The sequence below is a fragment of the Camelus bactrianus genome, chromosome 16 (assembly GCF_048773025.1).
Source record: "Camelus bactrianus isolate YW-2024 breed Bactrian camel chromosome 16, ASM4877302v1, whole genome shotgun sequence".
Lineage (NCBI taxonomy): Eukaryota > Metazoa > Chordata > Mammalia > Artiodactyla > Camelidae > Camelus > Camelus bactrianus.
The window spans coordinates 12604525-12619332 of record NC_133554.1 but is presented as its reverse complement, the minus strand read 5'-3'; the positions used below and the strand labels follow the sequence as shown (position 1 = coordinate 12619332).

Genomic DNA, 14808 nt, shown 5'->3' with positions numbered 1-14808 from the left:
CCCCTTGGAAGGCTCCTATTCCCTAGCCTGTGTCCAGAGCCAGCTTGCTGGTGAGTCCAGGGAACCCTGCCAGCCTGGGAGAGGCTGTTTACTTCCCGGGGATTACTTCCTGCAGGGAGACCAGGCCTTGGGTTCTCCCAGGCTCAGCACAAACCTGCAGTAGGTAAGATAAAGACACAACCAGTTGGTTTTTGCCTCATCGGATTGGTACACATCTAAAAACCAGTCATCTGTGTAATTTGACATTACATCTGTCGTTTGAATAATTGCTTCCCCCCATTTAACAGATGAGAAAAGCGAGGCCCAGAAGAGGCCACAGAGAAGTGGCAGAGATAGAGTTAGAAGCCTGATTTCCTGCCCGTCAGCTCAGCCCTTTTCCAGCTGCCTTAGGTTGACATGACAGAGTACCCCACCCCCTGCCAACACCGCCACCCCCTGACATAGGTGGGTTCCAGGAGCTTATCACACAGTTTAGGAAAGAGAATTGAAAGCATCTCTCCCCCAAACGTTCACTTTCCTGCATCTTCCCCATCGCTCCCCACCAATTCCTGGAAGTTGGGGGACAGGGTGAAGGGCCCTGTTGCTTTCCAGGGCTGGAGACAGAGTTGGAGGGTGAGATGGGTAAGCCGCCCAGCCTCCACCACCACGGGGGCTTAAGGGGAGGGCGTGAGTTTTCTCTTGCTCAGACAAAGCCCGGGCCGTGGCATCTGTCGGCTGACTCCTGTGTCTCGCAGCTGTTCGACAGTCAGACTCAAGGCAGGTGCCAGTTTGGGGAGGGAGGGGACATGGCTGCGTGTACTCCCCCCCGACTTCCTCCTCTCACACCCCCCAGCACAGGCAACGCCTCCTGTTGCCCATCCCACCCCAACAAGCCCACCCTGTGCCCCCTAAGACCCAGAGCTTTGGGGACAGGACCTCCGTCCCACATGGCCTCACTTCCCTTCCCCCATGCACTTGCCCCCCGACCTCAGCCTGCTGCCAGCGCCCTTGGGCACCTTTGCCCAGCTAAGGAAGAGCCAGGAGGTGGAGGTGTCTGGCAGGAGATGGGGATCTTGTGCCTGATGGGATGTCTCTCACTTAAGCTTCTCTGACTGGGGCCGGGGGGCTTCCTGGAGACCTCCTAAGAGACTGGTGGTTCCAGATCTTCTGACTGGGGAGGTGGGAGGCAGGATACACAAGCTCACAGAGACAGGCAGCCACTGATGGGAAGGGAGAGAGCGGGAGCCCGCTGTATCATCAGGCTAGGTGAAAACAGCAGAGTGTGTGTACCTGTCTGTGCATTAGTGTTGCACACGCGAGAGCACAGCCAAACACAGGCATATTCATCCACATTTTTCCATGCACACACATGCAAGCATGCACACAGACAAGTTGGAAAAGCTTTTCAAATGCCCAGTCAGAACTCTGCGTTCTCCAACTCTTCAAACATTTGTACTCACTTATGTACTTATTTATTTAAATCTCACTACCACCCTACTCCCCATCTGAAAAGAAGGAATTTCAGACGGCTGAGACTCCTCCGTTTGGGCGACTAATTGTAAAATCTATTTTACTGTCCACATATTTTATTTTTAATTCTACGGGAAGAGGTGAATATGGTCGGGGCAGCAGTGGAGGGGGGTGCGGTGGAGGGACCGAGGGTTGCTCTGTTCGGAAGATGATGCAAGAGGAAAAGAATATTTCCCTGAAAGCTTTGAGGAGGGGAAAAAATGTATAAATTTTACCCAGAGATGCTTCTGCGCCCCTCCCTGGCGTGGTCCTCTTGACCTCTTCCTCCCCACTCCCCATCTCCCAGCCCCCTCCCTCTTCTCAGGCCTCTCCTTCTCCCCTTCCTCCCTCCCTGCTCCCTCCCTCGCAGCCCCCCGCCCCTCCCCAGGGCCCCCTCCTCAGATGCAATCCCCCTGCTGTAATTTCTGGGGGAATTGCTTCATCTCGGGTGCAGATATATTTGTGTCAAGGTGCAGCTGCACAGATAGCCTTCCTCTATGCATAGTAAGAGGGTTTCAGAGAGAGAGGTTGTGCCCAGAGCAAGGCCTTATCAGAGCAAGCTGCCTGCCATTTATCTGATTCCCCATCAAATAGGAAAACGGGCCTCAGGCTGCTGCTTCCACTTTCCTTGGGAAAGCCATGGGGGGAATAATAATTTACTCCAATCTTTTTGTTTCCAGCACTCACCTTCAGCCTGACACAGCCCAGGGTCTCTCTGCCACCCCTGTCCACCCAGCAATGCCAGCCTGGGGGTACAGAATTGGTCCCCAGGCCCCCAGGGTCCATCCCTGGACACCCCCAGAAATGCCCTTGCTGGTTGAGCAGACCTTCACAATGGATTGGCATGAGCTGGAGAAGATACCCCTTGGCACGAGGGAGCCTAGACACGGGAAGGGAGGCAGGGACACAGCGGGGAGCAGGGGAGGCTTGGCCTGGCTGCGGGGGTCCTGGCTCCCTTCCCAGCCCCCACACATATGCAGATGCCCCATGAACACTCACCGAGTGTGTCTGTGTGTGCATGCACACACACGCACATGCACACGCATTCGTCAGACTTGACCCTGTGAGCAGCCTTGGATGAGGACCTATCGGTACCTTTAACTGTGTTTGTCTGTCCATCTGTCTGTCTATCTGTGTCTGGGGCAGAGATGAATGGAGCCCTGGGGGCGGTCTCTGTTCTCTGACCTCCCATCTCAGTTGTCAATCCCAGCAGCCAAGAACCAGCCCAAGACAGGATGACAGGGCCTGAAAGGGGGTGAGCAGTGGGTGAGGGAGGGGTCTCAGCCGGGCCTGGCGGCGGTCATCGGGCCTCACCCTCCCCGGCGGAGCTGCTCCAGGGAGCAGCAGGCAGCCCATCTGGTACAGGAGCCGCTGAGAGGTGGGCGGTGGGGAGGGGGCGGCTCCCCACAGGCCAGCCATAAATCACAGTTATGTGGCCGGGGGCAGGGCCTGGGCAAGGGCTAGGGGGCAGCCCCAGCAGCACACACAGGATGGGGCGGGGAGGCCAGGGTCAGGTGTGGCTGTAAATCGTCACCTCAGTACTTCCAAGCCAAGGCTAATCAGGGCGCAGTGACAGAACGCACCCGGCCCCACCCAGCCCGTGGGCACACTCATGTCTGTGCAAGCATATACACACTCACAGATACAAAAGCACACCTGAGCACAGTCTGCACACAGAGCTGTGCACACAAGGGTGTCACTCCCGCACCTGGATACACAAAGATGTGGGTGCACACCCAACTTCCTGCTGCACACTGCACACTCGTGCACACACACAGAGGCAGCTCTGCAGCTGTGTTCATTCACACCCAGGGACACGAAGATTACCTGATACACCTTAGCGTCTGCACACACACACACAGGTGGGCATACAAAGTAGTGGGCGGACTGTGACATCCAGAGCCAGCACGGCTTGGAGGGCAACCCCCGCAGCAAAGACAGGGAGCAGAAAGAGGCAGACTTGCGTAGTGGGCCCCAGGGCCCGGGTTCACCTCCCAGCTGGCCCCCGCTGGGCCCCCAGCCCACTCAGCAGCCTTTCTTCAGAAGTCCGTCTCTCACCTGTCAGGAGCTCACACTGTGGCTTGCCCTCCCCCCGCACCCACACTGGAGTCAGTCTCATCCGTTGATTCCTTCCCCAGCATGGATTAAGCACCTACTTCGCACCCAGGCTCTGTGCTAGGCTCTGGCGGCAGGACCCACCCCCGCCCTCAAACCTAACACCCAGCAGAGGAGAGAGGGACAGGAACACAGTTACAGCTCACTTCGAGAGGGGCTGGCCCAGGGCCACAGGGGCACGGAGGAGGGGCACCGCATCCAGTGTGGAAGGGGACAAGGAAGGCTCTCTGGGAAAAGCCATGATCCAGCTGAGGCCTGATGCCCAGCGGGAGCCGGCCGGGTGGCCAAGTGGAGCAGGAGAGAGGACGTGCCGACCTCCCTTCCCCCCAACCCCAGCATGTCGGTGGCGGTGGGTAAACGCCGCAGGGGCCACAACGGGCCCTTAGCCACTTGCTGCACCCCACGAGGCACCCACCTTGGGGGACCTGATGCCCGCTGCCCCTCCCCACCTGGACCCCACTGGGGACACCTAGCGCTGTTTCCCAGGGTTTCCCTAGGGATTCTTGCGTCTGTGCAGGGACAGAACTGATAGCTGGACCATGTCTTCCCAAAGGGCACCACAGTCAACTTCTATGCCGGGTGAGAATGAAGGGCTCATGAGGTGGGCAGAGGGCTGTGCCCACTCAGCCTGAGGACAGGGGCACTGACCCCCCACCCTCGGCACTGCTCCCTCAGGCCTCCTGGTTCCACTCGGGTTCATTCCCCACTGGAGAGCCTTTAAACACCTGCTCGGCATAGCTCTCTCAGTTCCATGGAGCCCTTCCCAGGACCAGGTGGAGAAGGGGCTTGAAAGCAGGACTCTGGAACCCCCCAGGCTCAATGCAACCATTTATCTGCTTGCCCTATTGGACTTCCAAACGGGACCTCATTGGAACAAAGGACTCCATGTGTGAAAACCATTAATCCATAGGACAAAGTCCAAAGTCAGCTTGGCAGTCAGAACCCTCCCTGCCCTCTCCCTCCTGTAACGCAGTCTTTCTCCTGTAACGCAGCCTCCACAGCCCTGAGCACCGCCCCCCTGCTCTCATCCCTCCATCCCTTCCACGCACACTAGACCCACTCCCCCCCCAACCCCACCTCACCCTCCCCTCCAGCCAAACTCTAACTCATCATTTTGATTTTTATTTTAAACATTCCTTAAGTGTCTGCAACACATGACCTTGTTTCATTTCCTTTATAAAATTCTGGGAGGTATAGCTTTATTTCACTAGTGAGGTAACTGAGGCTCAGAGAGCTTAAAAGTTCACTGTCATCTTGAGAAAGCTAAGGAAGAGGTCATTCTAGGACCAGTCTGAGTCTCCAGGCACAGGATCTGGGCCCCTGTCTTCTCTCCCACCCCAGAACAATAGTGGAACAGGGATCTTTCCCTGCTCATTCTCACCTCCAGGGGAGAGCAGAAAGATTGGGTTTCTGGGGGTCAGTGGCCAGAGGAGAGGAAGAGGAAGAAGAGGAGCCAGGCTTCCTCGGAAGCAGAGAGTCCCGGCTGAGGGGAGCCCAGGGTGGATGTTGTGGGAGGGGGTGCTTGTAGGTCACATGTTCATAAATGGAGGTGGCTCCTGACCAATGTTTACATCTTCCGGTGCAAGTGTCTTGTCTCCTTCCTTGATGGGACAGCTCACAGAGGTCAGGCGTCGGTGTCTTAGGGAGACAGAACAGGAGGGAAGAGAGCAGAAGCTCCTGGCTCTTGGTCATGCTTCCAAACTTCATGGAGCCTCAGTTTCCCCATCTCCAAAATGGGGATAATAATAGTATCTGTCCAGGACTGTTGAGAGAATTAAACGTGATGTGCCAGGAGCCTGAACCCTCTGCATATGCCAGCAGCTTCCTCCCGACTTGAAAGCCCAGGGGTGAGCTACATGCTTGCTGATTGATGGAACTGGCTGGAGCTGGCATATCATGTCCTGGGGTTGCAGAGACTGCAAAGGGCCTCTGTCCTGGGCTTCCCTTGCAGCTGACATGGGGGAAGGGAGTAGCTAATTTTCCCTCCTTCCTTCCCCCCGGGTGTCCTCTCTTGCCCCAGGGAAGGACCAGCTCCCTCAGAGTTTAAGTAGGTAAAAGAAGGTCAAGAACATTGAAGCAGCCCTTTTCCAGTATAGCTCGGCTGGTTCAAGTCTCCCTGGGTGGGGCTGTTCCTTGGCCCGCCCACCTCCAGCCATCCAGAGGCCTCTGATCCCCCTCACGGATCACCAGGAGTGGGCCCAAGGCACTCCATCACCAACACAGACAACAGCCTGATACAAATTGGCAGGCAAAGGAGGGAGCAGTCGATATGGATTAAAAGGAAGGGCCTCCCCTGGCCTGGGGCTTCCATTGATCAGCTTCTTGAAGCAAAGACGCCAGCTTGGCCGGCAGCCACTGGGCAGCCAGGTCAGGGCCCAGCCTCCGTCCACTGCTTCACCGGGCCACAGAGCTCAGCATCACTGAGGGCCCCCAAATGGTTTGTCTAGAGTTGGGGCAGCCAGGCCAGGAGGGGTGAGGTGAGGGCACTCAGCCTCAGGCCCAGCAAGCATCACACCTCCAAGCCGAGGGAGTTTTCTTGCTTTGAGAAAATGGTCAGCAGCTTGTCACAGTCCACTGACTCCAAACAGCCCTCTGGAAATGTTGTTGAATTTAAATCCAAACACAGAGATACCCACATACATGCCTGTCACTCCTCCCGCCCCTTCCTTAGACATAAACATAGTTATCTCATGGCTACACACACACCCCATGTGATTGAGTTCAGCCCCAAAGCGTTTATGGAGTACCTATGGGAGCCAGGCACTACAATTCCAAACAGCTTCGTGCCTTAAAGAAAAATACATTCTAAGAGGAGAGACAACATGGGGAGGAGGTCATTATAAGGCAGGGAAACAGGTACAATGACAGGAGTACAAGCTGCAGACAGAGGAAAGAGTGATTAACTCTAGGGTCATGGAATGCTATCTTGGCAGGGTTTTTAAGGATGAATAGGAGTTTGCCAAGTGGACAGAGTGACAAAGGGATCGTTCTCATGGCCTGCCTCGTGCCAACATCTCTGGCCCTGCAGTGCACGCCTCTCCCTTTTGCTGACTATGCACTTTCCATTATGAATTTCTTTCATTCCCTATGCTGTGCCAGTTGCCTGAAATGTCCTTCCTCCCCTTCCCTGGGCTATTCTCCATTCAACTTTCAAGGCTTGGCTTAAAGAACTATCCCTTTCTCATTAGAGGGCTGCAGCTTACTTCCAGATGTTGCCTTGGCATCCTATGTCTCTCTTTCCTAGCTCTCAACACACTTGGATTCACTTGTTTGCTCTCTGAGGATTAAGTGGAACCCACTGCATCTGGGATGGTGCCTGACACATGTCAGGAGCTCAATGGTTGGATTGGGTGGGTGGATGGATGGTTTGGTCAATGAGCTACAACTAAATGAGGATTTAGAACTGCAGAGATGTGTAGAGGACAGGAGGGTGGGATGATGGTGGGAGAATTGCGGCAGAGGAAGGCAAAGAAGCTGGCGGGGGTGGGAGTGTGGCAGGCCCCACGCCTAGGACTCACTGGCATAAGGAGTGAATTCTAGAGCATTAGTAGTACAAGACCCCTTTGAGATTTTGTAGCCCTACACCTTCATTTTACCAACGACGAATCTGACGTCCAGAGGAGCAGGGCTTGCTCCGAATCACCAGGAGGGTGACTCGGTGGCTCTGCTGGGGTTATGCCCCTGGGCTTGACCTCCTGGTCCAGGGCACATTCAGCCCCTAAACCCCTGGAGGGATCAGGAGGTGGTGAGATCACCCTCGTTGCTAAAGGACGCGTACTGAGTACACACGCGTGCACTCATGCACAGCACCTGTACCCCCGGAGCAGGTGACTGAAACCCAACGTGATGTAGCTTAATCCAAAAGGGCAGATCGTTGGCCTGTGCAACTGGGAAGGGCAGGTGGGGCTGCCTTTGGGTGCAGCTAGATTCAGGCACTTAAGCAGCATCGCCAAATGTCTCACCTCTGCTTCTGTCTGTGTGCTGGCCACGTTCTCGCCTCCACCTCCTGGCTCCCTCCACGTTGGGTCAGGGGACGTGGGGAGGAATGGGGCATGGCCCGTCGAGCTGGTAAGGGGTAGCAGGGACTTGCCTCTCTGAAAGTTTGTCTGTAAAATCCCAGATAAATATTCTGATGGTTCCAGCTCACATCCAATCCCTGTGATCAGAAGGATGGGGCGCTATGAGGGAGCAGGTCTGGATCTCACATCTGGAGGCCAGGGAAGGGCATGGTCCAGGGTCTGAGAGCTCATCAAGTGACATGGAAAGGAGAGGGCAGGACTCTAAAGGAAAAAGGTGCTATTACCAGCAGAACAGGGAAGGGATGCTGACCGGTCAAAATTGGCAGTGCCATCACAGGACTGGATAAGTAGGGCATAGTAAAAAGAATAATAGTAACAACAATAATGATAGCTTTTAGAGGATGCCGTGCAAGTACTCGGCGTGCAGTGTCTGTTTCAGCTCATTTAAACCAGGTTTGAGTCCCAGCTCTGTCATTTACCAGCCCCTGGGCCTGTCGCTGAACCCCCATGAACCTGGGGCGCCGTCAGGAAAATGGGAAGAATACAGCCCACCTACCAGGAGCCACTGGGGGTTCTCTGCAAACCCTAAATGTCCTGTACAAAGTCAGGCAGTAGAGGTTCACGGATTCCAGGTGGAGACAAGGAACAAGGAGATGCTTCCAGGGACCCAGAGGTGTTCAGGCCAAAGAAGCAGCAGGCTGGCTTCCAGGCAGACTCGGCAGGAAGGCCAGGCCCGCCCAGGGCACAGGAAGCCCTGTTCTGAGAGCCCCTGGCCTGGCCAGTCTGCCCCCCGGGTGAAGGGGGTGAAAAGAGGAGTTAATGGATTACAGGGCTGGGCAGGAAGAAGAGAGGATTTTTCATTTTAAAATGTTCTGAAATAATTCATATTTGCTTTGCAGGACGGCGTTGTGCACTGTCAGCTCTGTAATAACTTCTAGGCCTTTATTTATTGTTTTGCCTTAATGATTTCGTGTTGCTCCGGTGTGGAGAATTCGCAGTGTCTTGTAACACATAATGGCAGAGAAGGCCCAGGCCGTGGCAGGCCCCGGTGAGGGGTGGGGGGGTCACACTGCCCCACAGACCCAGCCCGTCCCCCTGCAGATGGCAGAGCCTAGAGCAGGAGGCAGTGGCCATGAAGCTCTGTGTAAGGTGCTTTATCGTCAGGGGCCAGTTCTCACAGCACTCTATGGAGCTGGTACTGTTATCCCATTTTACAGAAGTGAAAACTGAGCCTTGGAGCGATTACAAAGACTTGCCACCTGACTTTGCATGACCAAGCTGGGATTTAAACACAGGGCTGTTATATTCCAGCCTCTGTATACTAGGGGTCTTCAACTTTGGTATGTATAGGATCACCTGGGGAGAATCTTTAAAATGTGGGTTCCTAAGAACCAACTCTAGAGACTGGCTTTTGTGGGTCTAGGATGGTTCTGAGGCTCTGTATTGAACAGGGTACCCAGATGAATCACAGACATATTTGGGGACTCAACTGGTGGCTGAGGCCACCCTAGTCACACAATTGGACCCTGGACCTCAAAAGTTGTGATCCCATCATTGGCCATGTTTCCAAAGCCCACCTCTCTTATAAATATCCCACCAGCTACCCTGTCCCCCATCATTCTCCATCCTGTATCCCTGAGAGCATCCCTCCAGACCTCTGGCCCCTTCAGTGAAGCCAGGAGAGGAAGGGGAGGGGAGGGGGGAGAGGCTTGCTTGGTTGCCATGGTGATCCTCCACCTCCTGGTCTGTGGGGGGAGGCAGTTTCATTGTGAACCTCCAGCCAAGGCCTGGAGGGAAGCAAGCTGTCCTGGGCAGGGAGGAGGCAGAGGGGTGGGAAGAGGACTCTAGTCACTGGGGTGAGGGGTGAGAGGAAAGATGGGTGGGGGACAGGGTGGGGGTCCCTGGGCCCAGGGCAGCAGGAGCAGAGAGCCAGCCCCTCCAGATGCTGGGGCCTCCCGCCTTCAGCCAGGGGGTGGGAAGGGTGTGTGTAGGAGCTGAGGCTGACAGGGCCTGATGCTTCCTGAGCCCAGAGCTGGCAGGAGACCCCGGGCAGGTGGTGGCAGAGATGCAGGGATGGACGAGACAGCCAGAGGCTGGCACAGGGCAGAGACAGAGCCCCAGGGCTGGGAAAGACCAGGGTTCCAAAAGCAAAGAGGAGCTGTGGAAAAATAAAACAGAGCAGCAGAACCCTTCCCAGACCCCGAACTGCGGGCCACTCCCACCCCTAGCCGGGCCGGGGCTGGCACTGCCTGGGATCCCAGCCTGCTGGGCTGGGATGGGCTGGGCTGGGCTGCGCTGGCTGGCAAGCCGGATGGCACAGGCTACGGCAGAGGCAGATGGAGCGAGGAGGGGGCCTGACCCCCAGCCCACCAGGGAATGGCTGGGATTGTCTGTTCTTTGGAGCCCTCCCCCTGCCCACCCCCCACCCCTCAAACCTCCCGCCTCTGGGAGCACGGCTGGGGAAACGGAAAAAAGAAGCAACATCCCCGAGCCAGCGTCTCCGCCTCCTCCTGCTCACTTTGGCTTTCTTTCCCTGCCAATGGCACGCACTGCCTGCTCCCAGCCTGGCTCTGGCAAAGACCAGGACGCTGTGGAGCGTGCTGGGGAGGAGGGGCGGGGAGGCCACATCCTAGAGGGGAGTAAAAGGAAGCCGAGGGAAGCAAGCTCTTACTCTGCACCAGCCCCCGTTAAGTGCTTTACGTCAATCAGCTCATTTAATCCTCACCATCATCCTAGGCGGTAGGTGCTGTTATTCTGATCCCAAGTTTACAGATGAGAAACTGAGGCAGTGAGAGCTTGAATGACCTGCCCAAGGTCACGAGCTAGGAATCGGCCAAGGGTGGGTTCAAACCCAGGAGAGGTTCATAGTTCATGCTCCGAGCTCCCACAGGCTACTGCCTTTCACCCCACCCCCACATGTTTAGTCTTTGCATTTCTTTTTTCCTTTTTTGCCCCATCTTTTCTCAGTGTTTCTCTAGCCAGCCTTTATTCCTTCAGGTAGTGTGTTCCGTTCTACCCGGGGTCCCAGGTCAGCATCGTCACATGGATGACTGGATGCAAACGCATACACGTGTGGACATGGGGACACTCACACGGATACTCACATGCGTGACCCTTGGAGGGGCCCACGTGCACGTGAACACATGCACACACTTCATGCACACTATTAGTACGAAATCCATGTGTCTGCACATACACGCGCAGACCCATTCACCCATGAATGCCCCGTGCGTACCACACCCTGAGTAGGTCTTCAGTGTTCTCACCAACAGTGTTAACTGTGGCTAAATAATCCCAAACAATGGTCGAGCCAAAAAAAATCTGTTTGGCTTTGCAATAAAGTGCTGCTTGGCATATGGGGTTTTTGGCAATACGTTTACTTTTCTAGGTTTAGCTTGGGCTGGTGTGGCCTCCTGCGTGTCTGCAGCTTGGCAGCCCCAGGTTCTTCATAATCAGCCCCTGAGAACCTGCCAGATGCCAGGCCCTCAGCAAGGCACCTACCAGACGTTCCCTCTGGTCCTCCCAGTGGCACAGAGGCAGGTCTTGCCATTTCGTAGGTGAAGACCCTGAGACTCAGCCAGCTACCATTTGCACCGTCACATAGGGAGACAGAGGATTCGAACCCCGGGTCGGCCTGAGGGTCTGCAAAGCTTGAGTGCCTGCAGGTGGGTCAGTGAGCCAGACATGTGACTTCCCAGGCGTGCCTCATCTGTCTGGAATGCGGCTGCCTCACCGTCTGGTCACGTCTGGGCCCCTCTTTCTGCGGCCAGGCTGGTGGGCGTGGATGGGTTGCAGTGGGTTCAGGCTGAGCCACACTCTCCAGAAAGCCCCACACAGGCCGTGTGCAAGTAGTTTGCAAAAGGCTTTCCCAGGGGACAATGAAGACGATAATGACAGCCCAGACAGACTTACCACCCACCACCTAGACTTAAGTATACCCGTTCCTTCAGCATCTTTTAAATACCTGCTATGTGCCTGGCATTTTATTAGGCTCCGAGGACAATACAAACAGGAATCAAACCTGAACTCTGCCTTCCTTAGCATAGCTTAGAACAGTTTTCAGGGATGGAAATAGCTTTAAAATAAGTTCTAAAGAAACCTAAACGCTGTAGTAAGAGGGATGCCGAAAAAAGTGGAGCGATCACTTCCGGCTTGGGACATCAAGGCAGCCCTCCTCGAGAAAGAGGTGTGTGACCGGCCTTGCAGAGTGGGGGTGACTTGTGGTGGAAAGGGAGGAGAAGGGGTTCTTGGTTTCCCAAGGAGCACAGTCCAAAGTGCGGGGGGGAGACTGGCAGGTGGGCATGGAAGGACCAACTAGTTCCATTTTTCTGTAGCAAAGACTGTGGAGGGAGTGGTGGGTGGCAGGGGGGTTGGGGTCAGATGACAGACAATGCCAAACCCCAGGACAAAGAGCTTCGACTTTATGAACAGCGAGGAGCCATTGAAGACTGTTGAGCACAAGAAGGCCTCGGGAAATGTGTTGCATTTAGGAAGATTAATTTGCAGCTGTGAGCAAAGTAAACTGGGAATGTATACGCATGCCCACATACGTGTACATCCTCAGAATTGTGCAGATATATGTGTACACAAAAGCATAGGGTTAATTCCCGAGCCCTGTTCTTTTCAAATTTTGAATTGTATTTGTTTATTTGAATAGGTGATACAGTCACATGACCTAAAGTTCAAAGGGAACCCCTGGGGGAGGGAAATAGCTCAATGGTAGAGTGCATGCTTGGCACGCACAAGGTCCTGGGTTCGATCCCCAGTACCTCTGTCAAAAAAAAAAAAAAAAAAATCTAAGAGAATATGCTGAAAAGTAATGCCACCCTCCAACCCATGCTCCAGTCCCCCAGCTCCTCCACCTAGAAGCAAGCACACTGGCCATTTGGGGAGCCTCCTTCCAGAAATGTTGTGTGCATGGACAGGCAAACAACGTTTCTGACATTTTTATGACATATTTTTCTGCACTTTGCATTTCTTATTTAATAATATACTTTGGAGATCCTTACACATCGGTACATGGAGAGCTGCCGTGATCTTCTGAGCTGAATGACCCTGTTCCATTACATTTGGCCCTTACATCATTTCTTGTCTTTGGCTTTTACCAGAAGTTTTGCAATGCATAACCTGAACGTATGTCATTTTACATATTCATCCATCCACTCGTTCATTCATTCATTCGTCAACAGACATTTATTGAGCATCTACTATGGCTGATGCCAAAGATACAGGGCTGAACAAAATGGGCGAAAGTCTCTGCCCTGGCCGATCGTAACTTCTGATGTGCACGTGTGAGTAGATCTGCAGGATACATTCCTAGAAGTGGAGTCACCAAATTAAAGTGGCTGTGCATTTTTAAATTGGGGGAAATAAAGCCACATTTCCACCCAGAGAGGTGGTACTGGTTTACCCTTGCTAAGTAGGAGAGTGTCTGTTTCCTTGCCCTTTAGCAACAAAATGTTTAAGTGTTTTTGCTCTTTCCAATGTGACAGGTGAAAATAATGGTAGTTTTAACCTGCATTGCTCTTATGATGAACAGGATTCAACATCTTTTCATTTATGTAAGAACAATTTTTGCGTCCTTTTCTGTCAGCTATCTGCTACCCTTTGCTCATATTTCTATTAGATGGTGGAGCATTTTCATATTGATTTGTGGATTCTCTTTATCTATTAAGGAAATTAGCCCTTTGCCTGTGGTATGAGTTACAAATAATGTTTCCATAGCTTGTCATTTTTTCTAGCACTTGATTTATAGTGGGCTTTTAAAAATGCAGACTTCTTAAGTGTAAAATAGAATTTAAGAAGAATTTTGACCATTCCCAGCTTTTACCTCCTAGGGTGAGATGCTTGCTAGGGTTGATAGAGATATAGGTCACAATAACATGATCTTGGGTTCCAACCTGGGTTCTTAATAGAAGCACAGGTTCTAAGCAAAGGAAGGTGATGTCCTACCCTGTTCTGATGCCCCATCTCAAGAGGTCTTTGGACAAAGGGGAGCAAGCTCAGAGGAAAGTAACCAAAGGGATAATCAAGTCACATAAGGGATGGTGACTGAACTGTGTTCTTGAGCCCGGAGCAGATCATTGTCTACGAATATCATCTTGGGCAGTGGGACTGGCCACGTGATGCAAAATCAGGGCCTGTGATGGGAGCTCTGATGTGTTAAGTGTTAGATAATAGGGTTCTTTTTAAGGCAGAGCTGTCTGAAGGTAGAATGACCTACTTTGTGAGGAATTGAGCTCCTCGTCATTAGAGAGGTACAAACCAGAACTGAATAACCTCCTGGAGATGCCAGGGGTTAGATTAGATGGACTTTCAAAACTTCTTCTAGTCCTGAGAGCTCATAATTCTACAAGACCACAAGGAACCTTAACATTCCTCACTTTACAGATAAAAAAAAGAGGGGGTAAGAAACTAACATGCAATGAGCACCTACTTTGTCCCAAGTACTTGACACATATGACCTGATTTAAAAGGATACGGACCAGAGAGGTTGAGTGATTCACTTAAGGCTGCACAGCAATCTAGTGGCAGAGCCAGAACTGGAAATCAGGTCCCTTAACTCCACATCTAGAGCTTTCTCCACTGAACTGTCTCTTCTTGTTCAATAATTACATGTTTATTGCACATCTATTCCATACCTACTCTGAATGGACACTAATATGGCCAATGAGAGCCTATTACATGCAAGCTACTGTCAGAATCGCAGGGTCTTTGCTCTGCAGAGGGTCACTGCCTAGTGAGCAAGTAGTACAGGCACCATCTCTGCATTGCCTGGCTGCATGTGAATGGTGCCCCCTGAAGTTGTGCAACATGGTAGCCCCGGGAGGACCTATGGTGAAACATGAGGCCGTTTGGTAGTGCTGCAATAAAGATGTGTATACAAGATGCTATGGGGACATAGGAAACATGATTAATTCTACTTGGGAAAGGAATCCCAGGAAGCTGCCCAGAGGAGGTGACATCTGAGCCCGGTCTTGAAGGATCTGTAAAAGAAGAAAGAGCCGAAGAGAGTAAGTTTTAAATTCATTCCACAGACATTTATTGAGCAGCTCCAGGTTGCCAGGAAGAGATGAAGAGTTCCCAGAGTAGCAGTGGGGACAGGCACATCGCCAAGAAATTGCCATAGAGTGTAAGTGCAACAGTGGAGACCAGTGCATGGTGCAAAAAGCAAAGATAACTTCTG

General features: G+C 53.1%; 2 long non-coding RNA genes across 2 annotated transcripts in view; one reads left to right on the top strand and one right to left on the bottom strand.

The window, feature by feature from the left end:
* LOC141573595 (uncharacterized) overlaps positions 1–14808 on the top strand; it is a 118284-nt gene that overhangs the window by 96677 nt on the left and 6799 nt on the right. The window lies entirely within an intron of this gene.
* The window catches only part of LOC141573594 (uncharacterized), a 28008-nt gene continuing 25988 nt past the window's right edge, over positions 12789–14808 (bottom strand). The window contains exon 5 of the long non-coding RNA XR_012499451.1: positions 12789–14608. This is a non-coding gene — a long non-coding RNA (uncharacterized LOC141573594). The remainder of the gene's footprint in view (positions 14609–14808) is intronic.